At 33.1% G+C, this 17,880-nt stretch overlaps 1 pseudogene; it reads left to right on the top strand.

Moving 5' to 3' along the window:
• Nucleotides 1–2,040: 2,040 nt before the first annotated feature.
• Nucleotides 2,041–6,287, top strand: LOC106754883 (annotated as a pseudogene).
• The last annotated feature ends 11,593 nt before the right edge of the window (nt 6,288–17,880 follow it).

Here is a 17,880-nt window from a genome sequence, read left to right as displayed (position 1 = left end):
TCATGCAAACTCACCTCTTTTCCTAACTTCAACCCCACATTCAAGGTGGTATCAAACACCAACACCCATCCACTCTTTCTTCTCATTCTCATGTAAAAACACTATATCCACAACTCACATGAACCCACACTCACTCAAACAACCCCTACATCTCAAACTTTAACAACTCTAACTCCAATAGTAAAAGTTCTCTCCTTTCTAGTAACCACTCACCCATTCCACTTTCAGAAGAAACCCAAAAATGTGTGGGGTTCTAAGTGACATTGGGAGAAACGATCTTAGTGTTTTCAAGTTTGGGGTTTTTTGAATCTTTCGCTCAAATTGATGGAATGGGAAATGCAGACAATGAAAGTTTAAGTTGTCTTTAAGCAGAAACTTCTTTTTCTTTAAACAACTACAAATTTCAAGTAAATAATTTAATTAATTATAATTTATCATTTGTTAGTTTATTCTAATTAAATATTAATTTTTATTTTAAATGGAATAAATCAACAACAATAAATTGTAAAAGTAAATTATTTAGCAACCAAAATTGTTTTGTTGCTAATTACCATCACACTTTGCGACTAACTAGTTTTTAGTCGCAAATGCAACATTTAATTCAGTTACTTATTTTGTGTCTAAAGCATTAGATTTAGCGACTAAAAATTTTTAGTCACTAATTATTATATTAAACATATTTAACGACAATCAAATTTTTGGTTACTAATACAATATTTAATGTAAACACCTTGATAATTAGAGATTGAACTCTTTGAAGATTCAAATCTTAATTTAGATAGCATTTCGTTTTTGGATTATTTTAGTTTTGTTTGTCTTTTGAACTTATGTTTTTGTATGTAGGTAATAAAGTGTTAAAATTCGAGGTTGAATTTTCCACAAACCGGAGACAACGGTGAAAGCATGGTTAGGATCTTCACATGAATCAAAGAATAGCTTTGGAGTGTAGAACATGAATTTTTATATTTTTGTGTTTTCGACTTTATAGGACCTTATGAGTACAAAGGCCTATAGTATATAAATTATTTTGATAGACTCCAGATTTTTTACATCTGAAGCGAGAGTTCTTTCTAGGTTCTTCATTAGAACTTTCATCCTTATCTTTAAAAAGTGGTGAGTCTTCCTCATTTATCTCATATAATCCTTCCAAGTGGTTTGATTTCCTCCATTCCCAAAATTCCCCAAATTCATGGCTGCTGTGTTAACACGCAAATCAACTTGTCTTGGAAAGTTGTGTCTATTATGATGGTATGTAACATACATGACAATCGACCCTGGAACTTTAAGCAACAATGACTACAAAAAGTTCTATAAACACCAATTTGTAAACAGTCATGGCATGGTGCACCTATTGAGAATCACAAAAACACCATGCTAACTGAGAACATTGACATTCATGGATTTCGTCAGTGGTAGCACTGTAACAACTATAACCAAGCAGGTATAAAATTAGACGTTCCTCATATCTACTATAAGTCCAGTGTGTTTTATATAAATTCAGGTTGAGCTTTCAGAATCATCAATCTAGACGTTAGACTTTTTGTTACAGTAGAAGATCCAAGTATAAACAGAGTATGGCTACCAAAATTGGCTGCATTCGGGATTTTATTTTAGAAAATATATTTTTAATAACTTTTTTTTCATAACTTTTTTATAATTATTTATAAAAATTAGTCTGTTTCAAAGGAATCAATAAAAATATTAACACATAATTTATTGGTAAAAAATTATTAAAACAAGTTGTTAAAATACCATAGTGCCTAAAGAAACTATAGTGTCACCTCAGTCCCCAGGCTCCTAAACAAAACATGCCAAGCAAGTTCTCCATCCTCCAAAGTTTTGTCTTTGACATATCGTATTTAATTTGCTATATCTTTCACATTGTTAGTCGATAATGGCTACATACATTGTGTCATCAGCAATAGTTGGCCGTTACAAACATTATTACTCTGTTTCATAATTTTTTTCATAAACACTAAAAGAATGAAAAAGAAGATATACTGAATATCTTTTTAATTAATTCAAATCAACTTATTCAANCTCAACCATTGATTTTTTAATTAATATAACCATGGTGGATTTAGATGGTGGGTACATTCTCTGTGATTCCACGTTAAAAAAGCATTGAAACATGAACCTTATCTTTCAAAGAGCGACACCACCAACATTAGGCACCATCAATCTCTACCATCCAATTTTGAACTAATATATATATCTGACGATTAATTTTGAGGGTAGGTATTTCACATAGCTACGCAACTTAAAGTGAAGAGGGTTGACTGAAATTTCTTTCCTTTCTAATCTCATCCGTCAAGAACCCACCAAATTACTGCAACCGATTCCTTTCCTTTCTGAGAAATAATCACTTGTTTGTTGTTGAGATCATGGCATTAGCTGTTGTAGGTGGTGCACTCCTTTCTGCTTTCATTGATGTTCTTTTTGACCGGCTGGCTTCCCCTGAGCTTGTCAACTTCATCCGTGGAAAAAAGCCTGACAAATTGCTTCAAAAGATGAAGAGCCAGCTGCTTGTAGTTAAAGTTGTGCTTGCTGATGCTGAGAAGAGACAAATCACCGACTCCAATGTTAAANAATGGCTCGATCTTCTCAATGATGTTGTCTACCGGGCTGATGACTTACTTGACGAAGTTTATACCAAAGCTGCTACTCAAAAGGAGGTAAGCAATTCCTTTCCTCACCTTTTCAAAAGGAACAAGGTTGGTTGTTAATGTTAGTAAGTTGGAAGACATTGTTGAAAGATTAGATGATATTTTAAAACAAAAGGAGAGTCTCGATTTGAAGGAGATTGCGGTGGAGAACAGTCAACCATGGAATGCTCCGACAACATCTCTGGAAGATAGATATGGTATGTACGGTAGGGATGAAGACAAGGAGGCCATAATGAAGTTGGTGTTAGAGGATAGCAGTGGTGGTGAAGAAGTGTCTGTAATCCCTATTGTAGGCATGGGTGGGGTTGGAAAAACAACTTTGACCCGATCTATTTATAACGATGGCAAGTTGAACGAGATATTCAAATGGAAGGCATGGATTTGTGTTTCTGATATATTTGATATTGTTAAAGTCACAAAAACTATGCTGGAGGAAATTACTCAAAAGCCTTGTAAATTGAGTGATCTAAACTTGATTCAACTTGACTTGTTGGAGAAACTCAAAGGTAAAAAATTCTTGATTGTCTTGGATGACGTTTGGATCGAGGATTGTGATACCTGGAGTAGTCTTACAAAACCATTTTTAAGTGGAATTAGTGGAAGCAAAGTTATTGTGACAACCCGCAATGAAAGGGTAGCGGCTGTAGTCCCTTTTCATTATGTTAAAGTGTATCATCTAAACAAATTGTCAAATGAAGATTGTTGGTTGGTGTTTTCAAGCCATGCGTTACCCCTCTCAGAAGACCGTGAGAATAGAGAGACTCTAGAAAAGATTGGAAAGGAAATTGTTAAAAAGTGTAATGGCTTGCCTTTAGCTGCACAGTCTCTGGGAGGAATGTTGAGAAGAAAGCACAAAATCGAGGATTGGAATAATGTACTTGAAAGTGACATTTGGGAACTTCCCGAAAATCAGTNTAAGATTATTCCAGCACTCAGAATTAGTTATAATTATCTCCCTCCACAATTAAAACGGTGCTTTGTTTATTGTTCATTGTANCCCAAGGATTACGAATTTCAAAAAGATGAACTGATCCTGCTGTGGATGGCTGAAGATCTTGTAAAAGTATCAAAAAAGGGAAAGACTTTAGAACAGGTTGGTCACGAGTATTTTGACGATTTGGTTTCGAGATCGTTTTTTCAATGTTCAAGTTCTCGGGATTGGGGTAATTATTTTGTGATGCATGACCTGATGCATGATCTAGCAACATTCCTGGGCGGGGAATTCTATTTCAGAGATGAACATGGAAAAGAAACCAAAATTGATAGAAAGACTCGCCATTTGTCGTTTACAAGATTCAGTGATTCGGTCTCGGATACTGAAGTTCTTGACATGGTGAAATTTTCGAGAACTTTTTTGCCGACCGAATTTGAGTATTCTCCCTTCAAAAACAGAAATACAGTATCTATTATAGTGTCAATGCTCAAGTACTTGAGAGTTTTATCATTTTCTCACTTACAATGTCAGCTTGTTCTGCCTGATTCAATAGGTGAATTGATCCATTTACGTTATCTAGATCTCAGTTTTACAGGTATAGAAACTCTGCCAGAGTCATTGTGCAATTTGTATAATCTACAAACTTTGAAGTTGTTTTGTTGCTTTAGGCTGACTAAGTTGCCTAGTGCCATGCAAAATCTCGAAAACTTGCGTCATCTTGAAATTCGTGATAGTTCCATAAAAGAGATGCCTAAAAGAATGGGGAAACTCAATCAATTACAGAACTTGGATTTATATATTGTGGGCAAGCATAAAGAGAATAGCATCAAAGAACTGGGAGGATTCCCAAATCTCCATGGCTGGGTTTCTATTGAGAAATTAGAAAATGTTACTAATGGTGAAGAAGCATTAGAAGCCAGGATAATGGATAAGAAATACATTAATTCTTTAGAGTTGCAATGGTCTTTATGTAACGATAGTAGCATCGACTTTCAAATTGAATTAGATGTACTCGGCAAGTTACAACCTCACCAAGACCTGAAATCCCTTTCAATAAAGGGTTATAAAGGAAATAGTTTTCCCAAATGGATGGACAATTTTTCTTACCGCTACATGAAATATCTGTATTTACAAAATTGTAACAATTGTTGCATGCTTCCTTCACTTGGGCGACTACCGTCTCTCAAGCACATCCTTATTTCAGAGATGAATTCGGTGAAGACTATTGATGCAGGCTTTTATAAGAAGGAAGATTGTTCATCTATGGCACCCTTTCCCTCCCTTGAATCTCTATACATTTTAAATATGCCTTGTTGGGAGATGTGGAGTTCGGTTGATTCAAAAGCTTTTCCTGTTCTTAAGGATCTTGAGATAAATAATTGTCCCAAACTGAAGGGAGATTTGCCAAATCACCTTCCAAGTCTGCAAACACTCAAGATTAAAAGTTGCCAGCTTCTTGTTGTCTCTTCATTCCCAAGGGCTCCCGCCCTTCGAACATTAAAGATATATGAAAACAACAAAGTGGGGTTACATGCGTTTCCTCAATCGTTGGAATCTATAAAAATATCAGGAAGGCCAATGGTGGAGTCCATGATGGAGGCCATCACTGACATTCCACCTACTTGCCTGAAAGAGTTGACATTAATTGATTGTTCGTCAGCCATATCTTTTCCAGGTGATCGTCTTCCTTCATCACTGAAAACTCTGGATATCAGGGGCTTAAACAAACTGAGCTTCCCGGTGCTACATAAACATGAATTACTGGAATNCCTNTCAATAAATAATAGTTGTGATTCACTAAAGTCTTTCCCAGCGGCTTTCTTTCCAAATCTCACCGGTCTTACAATCGAAAAGTGTGAAAATCTAGAATCTCTTCTGCTCTTAGGGTCAGAGTCGTTGAAGAGTCTGAATTCTTTTAAGATTCGGGACTGCCCCAACTTTGTATCATTCCCAGGAGAAGGATTTTCTGCGCCCAATTTNACTTNTTTCANTGTTAAAGATTGTGCCAAGTTGAAGTCATTGCCGCATCAGATGGGAACTCTTCTCCCAAAGATGGAATATCTTAACATATCCAACTGCCAACAAATTGAGTGTTTTCCTGAAGGAGGTATGCCACCTAACTTGACAACAGTTAAGATCAAGAATTGTGAGAAACTACTGATCAGCTCAGGATGGATATCGATTGACATGGTTACCTCTCTCGAAGTTTCTGGCCCATGTGATGGCATCAACGCCTTCCCAATGGAGAGATTGTTGACTCCCTCCCTTACGTCTCTGTATCTAAGTGGTTTCTCCAGTCTTGATACGTTGGACTGCAAGGGCCTTCTCCATCTCGCATCCCTGCAAACATTAGAAATTGGAAATTGCAAAAAGCTGGAGAATATCGCAGGAGAAAGACTGCCCGTCTCTCTAGTAAATTTAATCATATATGAGTGTCCCTTGCTGCAAAAACGATGCCACGTAAAGGACCGTAAAATTTGGCCTAAAATCTGCCATGTCCGTGGGATAAAGGTTGACGGTAGATGGATTTAGTGAGCAAGAATGATGAGCTGGTAATTCTCCCTTTTTCACTTACGTCATCAGCATATAACCATGGAAAACTATTTCTGTCAATGTTATCTTTCATCTCATGTCTTACCCTTCAACATTTAACGAGTCTTAAATTACTTAATCCCTTTAACATTTAACGAGTCTTAAATTACTTAATCGTTGAGTTTGATACTTGACTGGAATTGCAATGTTAGACGAAACCTAACTTTTTGTTTATATTTCATATATACTGAGTATTGCAATTTTTCTTATTCATATGAGTTTGTCATTGTAGTTAGGGCTGGGTAAATATAACTGATCTGTACTGTACTGCACAGTTAACTGTACTATATTGTATTCAAAATAACTTATCTATTTCTAGTAAAGTTTAGTATACTATCTTATGGTTCAGTTTTTAAAAAACAATTTTTAGACACTTATGAATAAAATAAAATAAATATTAAAATAAATTTCAATTAAAAAGAACATGTATTGTTATACTATTTAGTTTAAAAATTAGTACAATTCAGTTTAAAATTAGTATAGTTACTAGTTCAGTTCAGTTTATATTGTAGTTTAGTTAAAATTAGTGTTGTTTACAATTTAGTTAATAGTTCAGTGTAATTTACAATTCAGTTAATAGTTTAGTTTAGTTAGTGGAGTTTACAGTTCAGTTAATATTTCAGTTAGTATAGTTTACAATTTAGTTAATAGTTCAGTTCAGTTCGTAGTTCAGTTTTTAGCAGTGAAGTACAGTTTTTTTCTATTTTATTCTATAGATACAGTTGAAAATTTTGATTAGTGCTCGAGTCGGATGATGAAAAATTATCATATCCGGTTCTTTTGGAGGATGGATCTATAAGAATTCACCTATCTAAAGAACAACGCGAGTTAGGTTATATTAGTAACAAGTAAATTCTTTGTACATAAAAAGTATCAAGATTTTTTTTTTTTGACATGATAACAATTGCAAAGTTTGAGATCACTCAAAAAGCATTATCAACTTGAAAAGTCTATTCGAATATTAAGCGTTTCAATTCGATTTGTCCACCCCTAATTGTAGTCAGTACCAAGATTTTTCTTAGTAGTTTGTAGAGCACACACTGAAAATGCTGCGTACTCTTTAACTGCTAGCAATTTCAAATTCGCTGTTAGACATATATATGAAGTTCTGTTTTTCTAAAAAGTTGTGGATAAAGATGGGAGAGTGGCCGAGATAAGGGGATGGGGCACTGATCCATGGCAGTGTTATCCTACCTTACTGTTTTTATATGTCTTTATCATTCTCTTCAATTTTCTAATGCCACGGAATAAATCGTTTTCACTGTTTTTGGTTCAAATCCTTTAAAATGTAAAAGGAAAATATCCAACCATCATTAAAATATAATTTTGAAATTATTCTACAATTTAATAATAGATAATGTGTGGTTAACAATAAATACTATTTATTACAATGAAATATTGAATAAATTTTCTATTTTCCCTCAACTTGCATCATATTCATGCATAACTATAATAATTGGTAATACTAATACTATTGAATTATATTTTCAGATTCTGTGTTGATGTTGATGATAGTTATTATCGATAATTATTGTTCATTAAGAGGTGTTGAATTTGAAATATAGTAAAGAAAATATTACTTAAAGATGAATATAAAAATGTTTGGGAGGGGATGATCGTGACCTGGTTTCTTAGAAAAGAATGATTACACTCGCATCATGAATTGTTAATAGACAATGTTTAAACTAGTACCATTGTTCCACAACTCGTTTTATATATTTTTTTTAAAAAATAAATTTATATATATAGGTATTATGTGTTATTAACCATTCTCTAACATGTTATAGGGTTAAATATGTTTTTGTTCCTTAACTTTTAGTAAAAATTGGAATTAGTCTCTTTTCTAAACTTTGATCCTAATTTAGTCCCCCAATTTTAGAAATGTATGAATTTAGTCCTTTTAACCAAATTTTGTTAACTTTATTTAATGTTTCAAACACGTTTATCAGTTAACATTGAAGTAAAAATGTGTCAAACAGTGCAAACAACCCAAATACTATCATAAAACATGCTTGAAACATCAAATAAATCTAACAAAATTTAGTTAAAAGGACTAAATTCATACATTTCTAAAGTTGGGGACTAAATTAGGCCAAACTTTTGAAGAGGAATTAATTCTAATTTTCACTGAAAATTAAGAGATCAAAAACATATTTAACCCCATGTTATATTATGTTCCTTTAGGGCGATATAAGAGATTGGGATCTGAAAATAAACTTAAGAATAAAGCTTTTGTTTTGGAGTTTTCCTTTTTAAATGTAAAATTATCTGTTAAATTGACGTAATGAATTTTATTTAACTTTCACATAATTTTTCAAGTATAATTTGTATTTATTGTTTATTTTGTTAGAGATTTTATCTTCATTATTTAACAAAAGGTTAAATCCTAACCTGCTTAATAATTTTATAATTTAATCTAAGCAAAAAATTTAGTTTTTTCTTAAGATATATGAAAAAAAAAACTCTCCAAATTCATGAATTAAAAAGTACTAAAATAAAAAAATCGGACAAGAAACACATTTCTAATTCTAATGCAAATTCAATAAATAGAATAGAAATAATAACAACAATACAAGTAAAACAAACATACTTAACAGAAATAAGAATAAAAAAATTAGTAAACACAAACAAAATCACTTGTACAAAATAGACTTTTTAAGTCTTTTAATTTAAGTTTGTTTTTACAATAACATATTTGATAAATATGTAGTGACACTTTTGTAAATAAAAATTTATATTTTAAGTCTGTTAATTTGATAATAGACTTAAATTTTGATTTTAAATTTGTTAAAATATAAAAAAAAAACTTAATTTTTGTATCTGTTAAGTTTTTTATCAACTTAAATTAATCTTTTAAGTCTTTTCAAATAAAACAAGACTTTAATTTTATGAGTTAAACCTAAATCCATGTTTAACCTAATTTTTCATCACAAAGCACATAACATTTCTTCCCCGACTTTCTCTTTCTTCACTTTCTCCCCTCTCGCGCCTCCTCCACATGCTCACTCCTAGCACCTTCATCTTCATGCCCAATCTCTCTACTTGTGCATCCTGGCACACAAGTCATAGTCGTCGTAGATCTTGTCTCCCCTCTCACGCTATTGTTGTTGCCTTCATTCTCGTTGGAATTTTTCGTTTCATCTTCTTATTCTCTAACACGTGCAAGGGAGGGATCACGGTTCTGTTCTTCATGCAAGGGCGCATCCAAGCCAGGTGCACTGTAGTTGTGCCATGCACTACCGCTGTGTCATGCACTACCGCCATGTCACCACCGTGCATCATCGTTGGACAGTGATGGATTTGAAGCCCAAGCGGGATAGTGAATAAAAGTGGAACGATGAAATTTTGTGCATAAAATTGTATGAATCTGTGTAACATTCGACTATAATCTGTTCATTTTTGTGGATTGAAAAACAAAATAAAGGAAAAAGAAGAAGGGGAGAGAGGAAAAAGATGAACTAGATCACAGTATTAAAATATCCAATCTTAAAAATGATTGCAAGAGATTTTCTAGCCATTCTTATCTCAACAGTTGCTTCTGAGTCTTCTTTTAGTACTGGTAGTCGATTTCTTACTCCACATTGGAGCAAATTACACCCAGACACTTTAGAGGTATTGATGTGTGTTCAAGATTGACTATGGACTGACATACAAGGTAATTAAATGAACAATTCAAATTACATTTTTATATTCATTCAGATGATTGACTATGACAAATGAATTTATTTTCCTTTTTCATGATCTTCAAAATTGAAAGTGGATAATATGAAGCTTAATACAATACTAGAGGAGATAATGGATGATGATGTTAGTAATTTTGTTTATAATATTTTAATCTATTTTTATTAATAGTGTCACTTTGTCATTGATTGATGACTTTATTTGTTTCAGGAATTAAGTGGTCAAACTGAAGATAAGGGAGAAGAAACAGAGATCTTGGAGTGTTATTTTTAGAAGAATTATTTTTAAAATTACTTGTATTTTGATATATGCTTTACTACTAATTTGTATTAATTTGAATATATGTTTTAACTTCTTTGTTCTTTTTACTTATCATTGACTTTATTTGGATATATGTTTTAAATATTATTTGTATTTTTTTTTTTTTGCAATTTAATTTGAAAACTTATAAAATAATTCTTTTTAAAATATTCGCAGGTTGAATACGGGTATCCGTGGCTTGAAAAAAATATGCAGATTTTTTTATGAGGATATCCAGTAGGTAGTGGGTTCAATTTTGTCATGCAGGTCGGATTGTAGGAAAAGAACTATCCGTGTCCGACCTGACCCGTTACCATTCCTATTTGTACATATAAAAAGAACCCAACAAAACAAATAAGAAAATACTATTCATATATGCATTTAATATATTAGACAAACTAAAACACGAAATTCAACACAATGGAAAGACAAGTTGGTCATTAGCTCGGTTACAACACTTCCAATTAACGCTACCCTCACCCTATTCAAATACCAATCAATCAACTAAGCGATGGTTAATTGGGTTTTCCTCAGACGAATTAAGCAAACGAATTGCATCAATTTAATCAGCCCCTGCACCGAACAAATTAACTAACTAAGTGATAACCAACCCAGATTACACCATTAAGCGTGTCCTAAACGTAAGTGCATAACAGATTAAATACAAAGTGACAGTAGAAGAATCACAATAATAGCACAGAATCTCAAGGAAAACGCTGCAAAATCACTAATGAGCAACCGAAACATATCTAAAACTCTAAAACACAATGGAATTCATCATCAACGCTGCAAAACAAAACTGGAAAACGCACAACGCCCTAAAAAACGAACTTCAATGCACAAACGAAACTGGAACAATAAAAATGCAACTGAAATAGATTCGAAACAGATTCAAAACATAATTGAAGCATTACAAAACGAACCCATTGCAAAGTTAAAAACCCAGAAACAAAAACCCTAAAACGAAATGAAACCCTAAACTGAAACACAATCCAAAAACACAATTCAGAAACCAAATTAGAACGAAAACAATGAAGAAAACAAAATACCAAATTCCAATTTATCATGTGAAAACGAAAGTAGAAGAGGAACCCAAACGAAAATGCCAAGCAAAAACAAAAAAAAAAACAAAAATGGAGAAGAAACTAAGGTGCAAAAACGAACTTCATTAAATAGAAAACGAGTTCACAACAAAAGAGAACATAAAATAAGAATGAACCTCCATGTGAGCTCTCCTTAGAATCTAGAAACGTAAAATATGGAATGAATGTGTGTCTAGGGTCTATGCCTTCATTTTGGCACTCAATCCTAGGTAAGTGAATCAGCCTCCACAATTGGGCTTCACCAAAAATGACCAAAACTGAGCCTAATGTTCCAAATCTTACCAAAAATCCCTAAAAAATGAATTTACACTCTAATTAAGTATAAAACTCGTATGTGAAGAGTAGTTGTTGACGTTTTTTCCCTCTTGAAGTCCTAAAATATATTTCCAAAAATTCTCCTGCAATTAATAGTGAAAATAATTAGCTTCAAATAATTCAAATTAATTAAAATCAGAATTTCTGGTCAAATTAAGCACAATTAGTGAAACTAGGAAATTTATGGACATTCAAGCACAATTACCTAATTAAATCTAGTACAATAAACTAAGTGAAATTAAGAAAATATTGACTCATCAGGTATCCAGCTAGTAGTGGATACAATTTTGTCATGCAGGTCGAGTTACAGAGTAAACAATATCCGTGTTCGATCCGACTCGTTGTCATTCCTATCTGTGCATATAAAAAGAATCCAACATAACAAACAAGAAAATACTATTCATATATGCATTTAATACATTACACCTTCATTAACATTTATACATGGTAGTGTACTACAAATTATTATTATTATTATTATTATTATTATTATTATTATTATTAACTCTTTTCATTGTTTGATATGGAATTACAATTTTTAGGTGAACATAAAACTGAATAATATATTTTTAAAACCGAATATGTATTTTGGAATTGAATAAACCATTTACTGGAATGGAATATGCAGGTAGTGGAATCAAATACTCTTGCATTGTGTTTCGTATTGCAGAGTTGGAATCAAATATGTTGACTCCGGAATCGGTTCCACCTGCAATCTCCACACTTTAGAACTTTAATTTTGTGGAGTAAATATAAGGGTTATTTAGACATTTCATTTTAAATCACTACAAATCCAAGTAAACTAGGAAGATTCTAAATCTCCCTCATCGCTCAAATCTTTACTTACATTCATCCTCAAATTAAGTCCAACGCACCAAATCTCGCAATTCCATCTTCGCTTATCAGCGTGAATAACGCCATCGACACAAACGAACACACTATTAAGGAGATTTTCATTCTACAAACGGTTGGGTTTCTGAGAACGAGATGCCTCAGGGATAATTTAATCCTCATAACAGGTGAAAAGGGCAGAGACGTGGGGAAAACGATCGAGGAAACCAACGAATGGTTGGCCACTATTTTTGAATTAATTGTGTCTTTGACAAGTTAAGTGTTATGTGAGAATAATGGGCAAGATGCAGAGGACTACAGCAATCAGTATGGAATGATGAGAGTGATTCAGGAAAGTTGCTACTACAGTTGGAACACTTGTGTTTGTGGATGAGGCTACTACTATTTGGGGAGGCAATGCCAAGAAAAAAATCAATGAAAATGAACAACCAGGTGTATTTTGTATCGCTCAAAGAAGAAACCGAGTCAATAAACTCTAACAACTGCAAAATGCTGCATCAGCAGGCGAAAAATTTCAGACGAAGAATCATCAATAGAAAACTTGGATATGTTATCATAAGCGTCAGATTCGTTTTTAAGTGATCATGACCTTCGAATGGTGAAAGAGACATCGAAGGATCACATGGTATATTAGTCGGAGGAGATCGCCGACGAAAAAACGGTGTAGGCCAGGCGAACCAAGAACAGCGGTGGAGGCTCTGCCTTCTCGTTGCAGCATAAACACCAATATGGAAATTTATGCTCATAACCGAAGCTTCATGGAAGATGCCAAAGAGAGTTTCACCAATGATATTTTGACACTCAGAATTTGACAATTTTTTGACATCGCCACGTGTCGTGTTATGGGTGGTCTACATGTAAAATAAATAAAAAATAATAAATGATGTGGATATTAAATGCAGAGGGGATTTGAAGAGCACGTTTCACTTTAGTATTTAAAAATCGTATTCAAGATTTTGGATTGAAAACCCTAGAGAGAGAAGCACCCACGTCAGCGAGAAGAGCTCGACGGAGTTTCCACTGTCACTTGCCAAAGCTGTGTCGTTCCACGGTTACCAGAGGACATTCCGCTGCTGCGCCGCCGATTGGAACGTGCTCAGCCCCCGAAAAACTAGTCCCGTAAAGTAATCCTCGATTTCCAATGTCTTCCCACCCTTTATCGGAAGTGCGTCTCCGTTTATCAATCAACAAAACAGATTCTGGCACTGCTCCACCATTGTTCCACCGTTTATTGGATATAGAAGTGATGTTCAACCATTGATGATCACAAGTATATGGATGTACATGACCAAGGAAGAATTCTTGTTAAAACTCAACGTGCAGAAATAGACCTGGGAACAAAGGCCAAATAAGTGGGGAGTTCACGCAAACTTTCTGCATATGGGAGTCAACTGTAAAATGGCCTTGTTTTTTAATTGAACAAACTTTTTTAACACTTATTGGACTTATTGGAAATATAAGTGATATTCAACCATTGATGATCGCAACTATATGGATGTACATGGCCAAGGAAGAACTCTTGTTAAAACTCAATGTATAGAAGCAGACCTGGGAGCAAAGGCCAAGTAAGCGGGGAGTTCAGGCAAACTTTTTGCACACCACTAGTAAAAAAAACTCTTTTAACGCGCTATATACTCCTCGGTTTTACTGAAACCGAAGCATATAAAAGCGCGGTGACATTTCGTAGTTTTAAGGAAGTTATATGCCTCGGTTCAAAAGGAACCGAAGTGTGATAGGTGTACTACCTCGGTTAAGTCAGCAATCGAAGCATAAAACACTAGTAAAAAAGAGGTTATATGACTCGGTTCAAGAGAACCGAAGCATAAGGTGTGTATTTCCTCGGTTAAGTAAACAACCAAGGCATATAACCATGCTGAGATCACATGTCCTTTCTGCAAAGTCAGATTGTGTGCACCTGACATAATGGCTTACTACCTCGGTTGACTGAGGCATAAAAGTTTGTCCTACCAAGAAATTCTTCTCACGCCACGCGAACAGTGTTTTTTCTTCCTCCTCGAGCCTCAAGAGCTTTCTTCTTCCTTCTCCACGAGCTTTCTTCATCCTCCACAACACAAACAGGTTTTATTTTCTTTTTCTATTTTCTAATTTCAAGTGGGCTTGTATCAGATAACCTAAATTAAGGGGGCGTTTGTATCAGCACAAAGAGGGTTTTCTCTTTTGCATCGCCGAGAGGGAGGCGCGTCGGAGACGCGGCGGGGGCAAAAGGCGCAGTGGTCATTCTTGTTCTTGCGGTGGAGGCACAAGGGCACGAGGGCTCCTCCTCGGGTACTTGAGTGGTTCTCGGGTGATTCCTCCTCAACCCCAAACGTCACCTTTCGCTTCTCACAAGACCCTCTTCGCGTTCCTGCGGGTTGCAGCGCTGGCCTCACTTTTCGTCTAACACAGGAACACGATCAATGACTTTCTAGTGCTAGGTAGTGCTCCGGTGTAGTCGTCGCCGAAACTGCGATCGATGGTTTTTTGTTTGACTGAGTATGGTGGCGTTGGTGACGACGTTACTCTCAACAGTGAGTGTTTGAGAAAGGTGTTAGGATCATTTCCAAGTTGACAAATAAGGGTGGCGGCCAACTCACTGTGCCACCTGGACGTTGGCTCACAACACCCTTCAACCTCACAAGTAATCTAAATTAATACATACTTTCTTTTCCATTTGTATTTTAAGTGGTGAAATCTATAGAATATATGTTCTTTTTAATTTCAATTACGATATTTTAGTTTTCTAACATTATTATTATTATATTAATATTAATCGAGGTTTTAATACAATCAAAATATTTTTTTTTTCTCTTTATTAGATGTTAAAATGATTTAATGTTCTATTTTATGTTTAATATTATACTTCAAATTAACTTCAAAAATATGAAATGATAAAATGATTACTATTTCATATTAACTAAATTTTACACTAACCGGCCCTTAATTCAGCTAAAAACAGTATCATTTGAGCAATGGATCCATTAAAAGACATATATATAGCGTATAAGTGGTAATTTACAACTCTTACCTTGAGTGTTAGACAAACTAAGAATAAGAAACCTCTTATTCATCACCATCAACCATTTTCCATTTCTTTTCTCCTTTATACGCGTCTGCCTCACCATTGCATTCTCTTTCCCTTACTCAACATTCCCCTCGTTTACAAGTTACTCCTGCTCACACTTGAATTAAAGATCCAAAAAAATTGTTAAGTAATATCCATCTTTGTATGGGTCAATTTTTTTAATTATAATCTTAAAAAAAAATGAGTCGATATATAAGCTACAAAACACCTCTGTTATTGGAATTCGATTACCTCAATTTGTGATTCATAGATTATATATGAATATATATGACAACATCATCCTAAATGTTTCCAAAATTATCTCCTAGGCTTGCAGTGCTATTTGTTTATGTACCAACTATAATTAACACTAAAGTAAAAGAGTAAGCTATAAAAAAAATAGTGTACTATTCAAACTCAAACAACTTATACATTTACGGGCCAACAGTAAAAGAAATAATTATCAAAATTTTAGATCAATACAGGGGATCTAAGCATCAAATTGAACATATATATATATATATATATATATATATATATATATATATATATATATATATATATATATATATATATAAGAGAGAGAGAGACTAATGTCAGACACATTTAAGATTTTGATCTTCAAGCGAATTGTTAAATTAAAGATTAAAAATAAGTTTATTGCACTCAAAATTTGTGTCTCCCTACCTAGGTTTTAATAATTAATATATACAGTCAAAATTTAATTAATGTAGCATACTAATAAATATATTAATATAATTGATATTTTTATATTTTGTCATCATAATAAATAAGAGTTATGTTCAATCGCTTTCAAAAGTTGGATTATATCTTCGGTGTTCAATTTTTTACACGTAGTTAACTATATCTTAGTGATCTTAGATGAAGATAGAAATATAACTAATACAACTAAAAATATTGTATACAAAGAAATATTTTAAAAAATTATAAAAAGACATATAACATCTCCTTCGGCAATTTTGGCAATAGGCCCCAAAGAACTCATCTTGGATTCTTATTATATATATAAGTTGTACAAGGTGGGTTTTTAGTTCTCTACGCATTATTTATTTTTTCACCTTTTCTATTGATTTTGAGTACTAAGAACAAATTATAGCTTTTATTTTCTTAAAATATTAAGTATTCATCTACTAATTCAGTTGGGAGTTGTTTGCAATTGTTTTATTTATTATTTATTAAAAAACTTAATTATCATGCAGTGCGCATGAAATTCTTGACTACCTTCAATAAATACAGAATATATTTTTGTGTTAAGAGTTGTCGACTTAAATGATAATTGTACTTCATGCTTAATTTATTTGGCAATTATATTTGCTTCTTTCAATTTAGATATTTAATGGTTTCAAAAATTTGTAAGCATGTGTTATTAATTAGAATTTAGTTTGAATTAACTCTTGAAGTAGACGAGTGAAGATTAAACGAGCAAAGCAAGTAAAATTTTCAAAGGACAAGATTTGCTTAAGCTAACTTTACCTTTTACGAGACACAAATCTCACTTAGGCAAGGAAGGTCACAAAGAAAATTTTAAACTTTTTACTCAAACAAGTAGAAACCTTCTTTAACAAGGTAGGCTAATTAATCATTTTGAATAATTTGAGTTTGGAATTATCGTTTTCCTCAAACTTTATCGAATTGATGTTGTTTAATTCTTTATTCAAAATTAATTAATTACACATTGGCTAAACATATATAAATCTTTTGGAAAATGATACTTCAACTTTCAAATTTTTTTACATCTGTTGGTTGTAGTTTAATTGAACCATTGAATATGAATCTAATATAATGACCAGTCCAATTTTTAAAACAATTAAATAGAAGATTCAAATAAATTTTCTATTTATTTGATAATAAAATGATTTAACGTTTCATTAAGAATCTTACCTTGAGTGTGAGACGAACTAATTAAGAATAAGAAATCTCTCTTTCATCACCATCAAGCTCCATTTTCCATTTCTTTTCCCCTTTTGTGTTCGTTAGACCTGCGCAATGTAAAACTTCAAATTATATTTTGGTAACTTCATAATCTTTGTAAAGCTACGACAGTTAAAAAGAACCAAAATTTGTACGCAATATCCATCTTTGTATGAATCAAATTTCTTAAAATCTTAATAAAAAAAAAACGAGCCCATATATTGATTGGTAGATTGAAATTTATATAAACTACAAAACATACCTCTGTTATTGGAATTGGAAGAGAATATAGTGAAAGCATATGAGAAAGAAATGGGGAAGTATGAACAAAAGTGTTAATACTCTTCTTTGAGAAGGTTTCACAAGTTCGAGAGCATTGATATACGTTTTACGAGTCTTATAAATGAATTCAGGCAAAAATAATATGTATAATAATTGTGTTGA

The sequence above is a fragment of the Vigna radiata genome, unplaced genomic scaffold, assembly GCF_000741045.1.
Source record: "Vigna radiata var. radiata cultivar VC1973A unplaced genomic scaffold, Vradiata_ver6 scaffold_275, whole genome shotgun sequence".
NCBI classification, from domain to species: domain Eukaryota; kingdom Viridiplantae; phylum Streptophyta; class Magnoliopsida; order Fabales; family Fabaceae; genus Vigna; species Vigna radiata.
This window is presented reverse-complemented; position numbering and strand designations above follow the sequence as displayed.